Genomic DNA, 11,230 nt, shown 5'->3' with positions numbered 1-11,230 from the left:
TATTTTTTCCAACCTATTTTCTCTGAAGCTACATTTAACTTGCTATTAAATCTATTCACTGATTTATTAAGTCTAGTTCTTATGACTTTTAGGCCTATGTCTATCTTTCCCATATATATAGACTTCCTTTAATGTTTAATATTTCTGTTGAAATACTCAGTCTTGTGTAACTCAATGTGCATAGCCAAAAATAGTTAAAACCTATATTTGAATCCCATATTTGAAGCTCCCAGGGTCCATTTCTATTTTGTGGTGGTTGATACACCTCTTTAGTTCATCTTACCTTTTTTGTTTGCATTATTTTTGTTTTTTGCTTTTAAACATTTTAATGTTTAGAACAGTTTTAGGTTCACAAGAATATTAAGCCTCCTCCATTACCAAAATACCTCAGCCAACTATAAGCAACATTTGTCACAATTCCTAAAATTGCATTGACACATCATTATCACCCAAAGTCCCTAATTTTACAGTAGGGTTCATTTTGGGCATCCTACATTTATTGACATGTGAAGAGTGTATCAAGCATAATAGTAACATACAGAACAACTGCACTGCTCAAAAAGTGAAACAACTATTTTTCCACTCTCCAACCCGTGACAACACTAATCTTTTTACTATCGCCATACTTTTATCTTTTTCCAGAATATCACATAGTTGACATCATATAGCATGTAGTTTTTTAGGTTTACTTTTTTTTGTTGTTGTAAGTACAGTATGTGATTTTATCAGAGCGCCTGACTGTCTCAGTTGGTAAGAGGATATGACTCTTGATCACATGGTTGTGAGTTTAAGTTCCATGTTGGGTCTATACCCAACTTTAAAAAAAATTCCTTTGGGGCGCCTGGGTGGCTCAGTCGGTTGAGCGGCCGACTTCGGCTCAGGTCATGATCTTGCGGTCCGTGGGTTCGAGCCCCACGTCAGGCTCTGTGCTGACAGCTCAGAGCCTGGAGCCTGTTTCGGATTCTGTGTCTCCCTCTTTCTGACCCTCCCCCGTTCATGCTCTGTCTCTCTGTCTCAAAAATAAATAAATGTTAAAAAAAAATTTTTTTTTTTAAATTCCTTCATGGCTTCATAGCTCATTCTTTTTTAGTCCTTTATCATATTCCATTGTCTGAATTATCTATGTATCTATTCACCTACTGAAAGACATCTTGTTTGCTCCTAAATTTTAGCAATTATAAATAAAATGACTGGAAACCTTTGTATACAGGTCTTGTGTGGATATAATTATTGAACTCCTTTGGGTAAATATCAAGGAGTGTAATTGCTGGATGTTTAGTTTTGTCAGAAACCACTGAATGGTCTTCCAAAGCATCTGTAACATCCATTCCTACCAGCAGTGAATGAGAATTTCTGTTGTTCCATATCATTGCCAACATTTGGTGTTGTCACTGTTCCAAATCCTGGCAATTATAACAGTCGTTTCCTGGTATCTATCTCACTGTTATTTTAGTTTGCATGTGCATAATGTCATATGACGTGAAGCATAGTTTCATATGTTTATTTGCCATCTGTGTATCCTCTTTAGTGGTTTGTCAAGGTCTTTGGCTCACTTTTTTATTGGATTTTTTGTTTTTATGTTAAATTTTATAATCTCTTCATATATTTTAGGTATTAATTCTTTATCAGATGTATCTTTTGCACATATCTTCATCCATTTAGTAGTTGCCTTTTGTTAATGTTTTCCTTTGCAGTGCAAAATCTTTTTAGTTTGATTTAATCCCATTAGGGATGTACAAGTAAGGTATTGAATGAATTACCTGTTTATTTGCCTTACACACAAGTTGTAGGGTGAAAACTCAAAGTAACACTGATCAATTATATCTCATGATACAGAAGAGAGAATTCTATCATATATTGTAATATTCTACTATTCTTCTGTTATAGAATTTTATATTCTATAATATTATTTCTAGAATATGTATACCCATAGGAAGTTTTTTGTTTTTTTTTTTTAATGATTATTTATTTTTGAGAGAAAGAGCATGAGCAGGGAAGGGGCAGAGAGAGAGGGAGACATAAAATCTGAAGCAGGCTCCAGGGTCTGAGCTGTCAGCGCAGAACCTGACATGGGACTTGAACTCACAAATTGTGAGATCATGACCTGAGCCGAGATTGGATGCCTCACCAACAGAGCCACCCAGATCAATAAATTTTTAAAAAATTTTTGAAAAATGTTTATTTAAAAAAATTTTTTTAAAAGGTTTATTCAGTTTTCAGAGACAGAGAGAGACAAAGTGTAAGTGGGGGAGGAACAGAGAGAGAGGGAGACAGAGAATCTGAAACAGGGTGCAGGCTTGAGCGTCAGCACAGAGCAGAGCCCAATGCAGGGCTTGAACTCACAAACCGCAAGATCATGACCTGAGCTGAAGACAAGACGCTTAACCAACAGAGCCACCCAGGCATCCCTTAAATATTTATTTTTGAGAGAGAGAGAGAGAGAGAGACACAGTGCAAGCAGGGTAGGGACAGAGAGAGAGGAAGACACAGAATCTGAAGCAGGCTCCAGGCTCTGAGCTGTCAGCACAGAGCCTGAAGTGGGGCTCGAACTCACAACCTGTGACATCATGACCTGAACTGAGGTTGGATGACTAACTGACTGAGCCACCCAGGCTCCCCTCATTAATTTTTTTTTAACGTTTATTTATTTTTGAGAGACAAAGAGAAACAGAGCATCAGTGTGGGAAGGGCAGAGGGAGAAGGAGACACAGAATTCAAAGCAGGCTCCAGGCTGTGAGCTGTCAGCACACAGTCTGATGTGTGCCTGGGACTCATGAGCCAGTTAGATCATGACCTAAACCAAAGTTGGACACTTAACCAACTGAGCCACCCAGGAGCGCCAATATACCCACAGAAGGTTTTATATGTAACTTCCCGATTCCTGATGCTAGTCCTAAGAGTGTCTGTCTTCACACATAGCTATAAAACAATTTTTTTAATGTTTCTTTTTGAGAGAGAGAGAGAGAGAGAGAGAGAGAGAGAGAGAGAGAGAGAACAAACAACTGAGGAGCAGAGAGAGAAAGAGACACAGAATCTGAAGTAGGCTTCAGTCTCTGCCAACTGAATGAGACACTCAGGTGTCCCCACACATGGTTATTAAAGAACCCAACTCAAGAACTGCCAAAACTCAATGCACCTGGGTAGCTCAGTTAGTTGAGTGTCTGACTTTTGATTTTGGCTCGGTCAAGATCTCATGGTTTATGAGTTCAAGCCCTGCTGTGGGCTCTGCACAGACAGCACGGAGCCTGCTTCAGATTCTCTTTCTCCCTCTCTGCCCCTTTTCACCCCTCTCAAAAATTAGTAAATAAATGTTTAAAAAATATATTAAAAACAAAAACTACCAAAATTCAGTTGTCTTTTTTTTTTAACATATTTAGTTTAGTTTTTTTTTTTTAGCACTTTATTTTTTATATATTTTTTATTTTAGAGGGAGAGAGAGAGCATGAAGTGGGGAAGAGGGAGACAAAGAGAGAATCCCAAGCAGGCTCCACACTCAGTGCAGAGGCTAAGGATGTAAGGTTCCATCCCATGACCCTGGGATCATGACCTGAGTTGAAACCAAAAGTGGGATGCTCAGCCAACTGAATCACCCATATGCAACTGATTTTTTAAAATTATCTGTTTGTATTTTTATTTAAAAATATGTATTTATTTTTTAAAATTATCTCTTTGTATTTTTATTACAAATAATTTGATATTAAATAAGGTCTGCCCCTAAAGTGGGCATGACCCCAAGATCAAGAGTTACATGCTCTACTGACTGAGCCAGCCAGTCACCCCAGTTGTTTGTCATTTTGGTGTAGATTTAAAATAGCTTCAGGGTACCCAGCAGGATCAGTCAAAAGAGTCTGTGACTCTTGATCTTAGGCTTGTAAGTTTGAGCCCCATGTTGGATGTAGAGATTACTAAAATAAACAACAAAAAAGTAGCTTCTGGTTTATTTTATCTTATTTATTTTAGTGAACTCTATACCCAACAGGGACCTTGAACTTATAATCCTGAGATCGATTGTTATATTTTCTAACAAGTGAGACAGCAAGGCACCACTACTTTCTGGTTTAAAGGTGATGAAGAGGGGTGCCTGGATGGCTCAGTCGGTTGAGCATCCGACTTTGGCTCAGGTCATGATCTTGTGGTCTGTGAGTTTGAGCCCTGCGTTGGGCTCTCTGCTGACAGCTCAGAGCCTGAAGCCTGCTTTGGATTCTGTGTCTCCCTCTCTTCCTGCCCCTCCCCCGCTCATGCTCTGTCTCTCTCTCTCTCTATCTGTCAAAAATAAACATTAAAAAAAATTTTTTTTAAGTGATGAAGAAAACCTCACAGTATGTTACCTCACAGAAGTTATGTCTAAATTGACCAAATGATAGAAGTTGTATAGCATGAGAAGCATCTCTTTTTTTTTACTTTTATATTTAAAGCCACACAAAGAAGCCATCTGTAGGATTATGATCTGCCTTAGTCTAATACAGTTGGGTATTTTTTGTCTGTTAGACTATTTACACTCCTCACAAACCTGCTTTTTACAGTATACTTCACTGCCGTCATCACGTTGACCAGGCAGAGAATCTAGGAGGTTTTAAGAGACCCATTCTTCTCTACATATCTTCATTCATGCATGAAGTTCATCCATGGTTCATGTTATGAAACTACATATTAAGGGAACATAAGTTCCCTTAATATATGTGTCATAGACTCTAAGTTTATGTGTCATAAACTCTATGTTTATGTGTCATAGACTCTAAGTTTAAAGTTCTCTCTTGTCTAACAAAAGAGCAGGATGCAGGATGAAAAGGAAGAGATGGCTAATGTCTGGGAAAAGACAAGAGCCCTGTGTCAGGGTCCTTCCCTGTATTTATTAAGATCAGAAGGCTTATAAATGTGATGGGCATGCACAAAGAGACAATGAATCGATGAACATTAACTTGGGGATGTGAGGGAAAGAGAGGTTTTGAAGATATATGGTGTTTGGGGTTTGGATCAATATAAAACAAAATCCTGGTGCCAGGCAGAGGGGCAGATGGTTGTTAAAAGTCAAACATGAAGCACGCTGGGTCTGTACATCTTAGCTAGCCTAGGGGGTGAGACAGATGGGGGAATAATCTTAGGGTTAACAAGCCACCTTTTCTTTTGTTAATCAGCTCTGTTCTGGGCTGCTTCACCTGCAGCACAGCAGTCCATAGTCTAATTCACTGATTTACCTGACCTGGCCCTGTCCTCCTGTGAAAGCAGCTTTTTTGGCTTTTGTGCTAAATTGGGGGGCATTTTTGCCCTGCATGCCTGATCTCGCTTACCTCACATACCTTTGTTTTCGGAGCCTTTGTGCCTGTTCCAATTTTGGGCCTTTGCCTTCCCCCTCTCTATTCTGGGGTCTTGCCCCTCCCTCTCTATTCTGGGGGCCCTGGCCCCTCTCAATTCTTGGTACGTTTGCACCTCCTATTCCTGAGTGCCAATCTTGTTTACCCAAACTCGGTGTGAGCATCCTGTGGCTTTGTATTTCTTTATGCCTTGTTAACCCATTGGTGTAAGGCCAGGAGGATTCCTAAACTTATTCCCCACATAGATGGGAGAAATTAGAATCCTAAATCACATTCAGACTACAACAGGTATGAGTTCTCTCAAACAGAGAGCCTAACTTTTTAATTTGGAAAATCTCAAATTATTTCTTTAGACTGCTTAGTTTAGATATACAGTACTTTGTCAAACTCACAGATTTAAAGCTGTCAACACAGAGCCCAATGTGGGGCTCAAACTCAGGAACCATGAGATCATGACCTGAGCCAAATTCAGATGCTTAACCAACTGAGCCACCCAGGTGCCCCTAAAGATTTTATTTTTAAGTAGTCTTTACACCCAACATGAGGCTCAAACCCAGAATCCAGAGATTGATGGTCTCATGCTTCACTAAGACATCTATCAGGTAGGTATTTTCATCGACGAGAGTAGGTACTTTCAACAACACCCCTGCTTCTCACCTCTGAAGAACTCAGAGGAGCTAGTGATTGGATTATAAAAACTTTTGAACAATGATACTCAGAGAGCTTACTGCTGGATGAACACGTCAAGGTGTAGCAGGGCACCAAAAATGTATGGAAGATCTTTGTCATCCTTCCTTCTCTATACTTACCCTATGCTTCTCTTCCACTTGGATGTTCCTTTGTAAACTTTATAAATAATTGGTAACAGGAAATTCCTTCTGGGGCACCTGGGTGGCTCAGTCAGTTAAGTGTCTAACTTTGGCTCAGCTCATGATTGTGCATTTGAGTCCTGTGTTGGGCTCTGTGCTGACAGCTCAGAGCCTAGATCATGCTTTGGATTATGTATCCCTCTCTGCACTCCCCCTCTTGCACTATGTAAAAAATAAACATTTAAAAAAAAAAGGAAAGTCCTTTCCTGGGTTTGTTATTCTAGCAAATTATCAAACATATGGTGGAGAGTGGGGGCTGGGGAACCCCCAAATTTGTGGTTGTTTTTTAAAAATGTTCAATGTTTATTCATTTTTGAGAGATGAAGAGAGACAGAGCATGAATGGGGGAGGGGCACACAGAGAGAGAGGGAGACACAGAATCCAAAGCAGGCTCCAGGCTCTGAGCTGTCAGCACAGTGACCAATGTGGGGCTCGAACCTACAAACTGCAAGATCATGACCTGAGCCAAAGTCCGATGATCAACCGACTGAGCCATCCAGGTGTTTTGTAATTTGTAATTTTGTAATTAGGCAAAAATATGTGTAGCCTGAACTCCTTATTTTCGACTGACATATAAAGTGGGAGTCATGGAGCACCCAGCTGGCTCAGTGCATAGAACATGTGACTCTTGATGTCAGGACCGTGAAATCAAGTCCTACACTTGGCCTAAAGCTTACTTTAATTTTTTTTTTTAATCCTTATGTTTTTATTTTTTATTTTTTTAATTAAAAAAATTTTTTTAATTTAATATTTTTATCTATTTTTGGAAGAGAGAGAGAGACAGAGCATGAGTTGGGGAGGGGCAGGGAGAGAGGGAGACACAGAATCCAAAGCAGGCTCCAGGCTCTGAGCTGTCAGCACAGAGCCTGGCACAAGACTCAAACCCACAACCTCTGAGATTTTGACCTGAGCAGAAGTTGGATGCCTAACCAACGGAGTCATTCAGGCATCTCCATAGAGCTTTCTCTAACAACCACAAAAACAAAAAACTAGGATTCTTGGCAGTGGGAGCTGGCAGTCCTGTGGAACTGAGCCCTTAACCTGCATGATCAGTGCTAATTCTAGGAGTTAGTATCAAAATTGAACTGAGTTGTGATGAGCACTGGGTGTTATACGTAAGTGATGAATCACTAAATTCTACTCCTGGAACCAATATTACATTATATGTTAATTAACTTGGATTTATAATACATACATACATTCATACATATATACATACATACATATATATAATATATGTACACACACATTGTATTTAATTGTCAGAGAACTGAAAAACTACGCGCAGAAACTATCCCCCACCTCCACACCCCAACTTAGTGTCAGAATTTTATTAAAAAAATTATTTTAAGTTATTTTTGAGAGGAGGGGGGGCAGAACGAGAAGGAGACACAGAATCTGAAGCAGGCTCCAGGCTCTGAGCTGTCAGCCAAAGTAGAACATCAACTGACTAAGCCACCCAGTGTCAGAATTTTAACACTGTAGGCTGCAAAAGCTTACTTATCATGGTTTATTACTAGCATACAGCCATCATAATCAGAGGTGGGTTGAGTGAAACGGCAGGCAAATACAAATACCCCAAAACTTTGGCAGGAGAAAAGAAAAATTAGAACAGTAGCTACTTCTATTTTTAAGACAGTTACTTTGAAAATCCAGAAAATAAAAATATACATCTAAATTTACTAAGAGAAGTATACTTTCCCATGTTAAGAGAATAAGATTTTCTAGATAAAATTACAATATTGAGATTTTTGAATTAGATAAAAACAATAGGATTCTTTATTTGAATTAGATAAAAACAATAAGTACATAAATTTCATAAGTACAGATTACTAATATGTGCAATGTTATCTGTTTTAGGTATCTATATCTCCATATATTTACAAATTTAAAAAAAAAATTTTCTTTAACGTTTATTTATTTTTGAGACAGAGAGAGACAGAGCATGAACGGGGGAGGGTCAGAGAGAGGGAGACACAGAATCCAAAACAGGCTCCAGGCTCTGAGCTGTCAGCACAGAGCCTGACGTGGGGCTCAAACCCACGGACCGCAAGATCATGACTTGAGCCGAAGTCGGCCACCTAACCGACAGAGCCACCCAGGCGCCCCTATTTACAAATTTTTACATAGAATATCCCTAGGGGCACCTGGGTGGCTCAGTGGGTGAAGAGACCAGCTATTGATTTTGGCTCAGGTCATGATCTCACGGTTCTTGAGTTCGACCCCTGATTGCATCTCTCCACTCTGACAGTAAGGAGTCTGCTTGGGATTCTGCCTCTCACATGCTTGCACTCTCTCTCAAAGTAAATAAACCTTAAAAAAAAATCCCTAGAACAATTTTTGAAAATGCATACCAGAATACATGCCCCAAAAGACTAGTTGCTTATGGAGGAGCTTTCTGCTATTTTTCCAACCTGGAAATCTTTAGTATAATCCTTAAAAGTTTCAATTCCCTGAGTTCTGTTATATGTACAAATATTCAGTTTATCAACCATATTTTGATATTGTGAGGAGGCCTTATTCTAAGTGGTCTAGGGGCACCTAGGTAGCTCAGTTGGTTAAGTATTGGATTCTTCATTTCAGCTCAGGTAACGTTCAAGCCCTTCATTGGGCCCTGAACTGACAGTGTGGAGCGTGTTTGGGATTCTCTCTTCCTTCCTCTCTGCCCCTTCCCTGCTTGTGCATGCTCTCAAAATAAATAAACTTAAAAAAAATTGTCTAACTCCTTGTCAGAGCACAAATTATCTCATACATTTCAATGTTGCTTTAGACATTTTTAAATTTTTATTTATTTATGTGTTTATTTATTTATTTACTAAGAAGACTTATGCCCAATGTGGAGCCCAACACAGGACTTGAACTGAGCTCAAGACTTGAGCTGAGATCAAGTTGTACATGTAAGTGAGCCACCCAGGTGCCCCATAAGCATTTTTCTTTAGATTCTAGGGATAAATCACAAAATAGCACAGTGAATCATAGTTTGTTGAGGAATTATATGCAGTATATTTCTAGTCAGAATGCTATGGGTAAGAAACCAGGGAAAATAAAGAAAGGACAATGACAAATCCTTCTTAGATTTTTTTTTTCCCCTTCTGACATTTTTCCCCTAATGTCCTTTTTGAAGGTACCAGGACCAGCTCACTTGGGGTCTGGTCTAAAGAAGCTGTGACTAGAGTAGTAGTCAGTGCACAACTGGTTAAAAGAAGGATAAAACAGGCAAGATTGAAGGTTAGAGTATGTGCAGGAAATGAAAGGGCTTCTGCATGGGAATGGTGGCTTTATTAAGCCATCTTGTAGGGAGTACCTTTTACTAAGAGGGGAAGGTTTCCTCAATGTTTGTCCATCTTCTCATAGCACATTAGATAAAACTAGCCATAGAGTCTTCAGTAACAAAGTACCTCCTTTGCAATGTTTCCCTGCATTCCATTTCCAGGTTTTAAGCTGTTGTGAGAAGGAATAGGGTAGCCTATAGTTAAGGCAATGAAAGCAGCAAGTAGTAAAAGATGGTGTAGTAGGGAGTGCTATGGATTTAAACTTATGCTTTTGATGTTTATTTATTTATTTTTGAAAGGGAGAGAGACAAAGTGCAAGTGGGGGGGGGGGGGGGGGCAGAGAGAATGGAGACACAGAATCAGAAGCAGGCTCCAGGCTCTGAGCTGTCAAGACAGAGCCCAACGCAGGGCTCGAACTCACAGACTGCAAGATCATGACGCGAGCTGAAGTTGGACACTTAATCGATGAGCCACCCAGGCACCCCTAAGCTTATGCTTTTGAGTAGGGCTAAGGAGTGGTCTTCAGTTTCCAATGGGGGTCAAAAATTGTATGGTAAGGAGACTCTTAGGCTGTTTTCTTAGATTACCTGTCTTAGAGCCCAATGTCTGTGTATACTCATGCTTTAAATATAAATCTTCCCCACATTGTAGCATATCTAATAGGTCTTTCTTAAGCATTTGATGACTGGTGTCTAACTAGACACAGGTGGGTCTTGCTAAATATTGTCAGGCACTTATTAAGGTGGAGGTTGGCAGCAGTCAGCATGGAAGCCCATAGTGAATCAGAAATTGAATGTGCTGAGTAAAAAAGATATAAATTGGCAGAATACATATTATCTGTAAAGCAAGTTTTATATGTTCATTTTGTTTTTGAGAGTACATATGTATGTGCAGGACCGGGAGAGAGAGAAGGGGCCAAGGGATCTGAAGCAGGCTCTTGCTCTGTCAGCATGGAGCCAGATGCAGGGCCCAAATTCACTAACCATAAGATCATGACCTGAACTGAAGTCAGACGCTCAACCCACTGAAATGCCCAGGCGCCCCCTACCTGGAAAATGATTAACGGCAGGGCCAAATGACTCCATGTGATTGTGTTACTAATTGGAAAGTTCTGGTAACTGCTGTCCAGAAGTGTGATATAAACTAACCTTTAGTTTCCTGTTAAGATTTTGCTCTGTCAAGGGAACAAGTGGATACCACACAGAACACTGTTGGTTTTGCAACAGATAAACTGAAAACCCTGAGCTTAAATCTTTGATCATGGGCAGTAATCAAACTCATTTGTTTTTGTCTAGAGACATGCATTATCTTTATGTATGGACAGGAAAGAATATGCCCTTCACCCCAGAGGGCATCATTATTTCTAACTTTTAAACTTACTGCTGTAAAAAAAGTATCACAAAAATGTGCAAAAACAAAAGGTTAGAAATTGTCTTACTGTCTAACATGCTGGATTTTGCAGGCTAATAGTTACTGTTCAGAAACTCAGTTGGCAAGCAACTAAAACTGTCTTGTTGTTTTTCTAAACACAGTATTATCTTGTTCTTTCACCTCCTGTCCACTTACATTAGGTCTATGTCTCCCCAGTCTTGTTTGGCAGTTTCCCTATGAGGTAGGTTAGAGGAGAGAGCGTTTGTTTTCCCCTCTTGGCCATTATTAAACTCAAAGATTGAGTGTGTACATACTGACAGCAGCAAAATTTCCATAATAATTTTACATTTTGAGATTGGATCTGTATAGAGTTGTTGAGAGTAAGTAATAATTCATATAGAAGACT

Source organism: Panthera onca, chromosome Y (assembly GCF_046562875.1).
Source record: "Panthera onca isolate mPanOnc1 chromosome Y, mPanOnc1 haplotype 2, whole genome shotgun sequence".
NCBI classification, from domain to species: Eukaryota; Metazoa; Chordata; class Mammalia; order Carnivora; family Felidae; genus Panthera; species Panthera onca.
Note: the sequence above shows the minus strand (reverse complement) of the source record.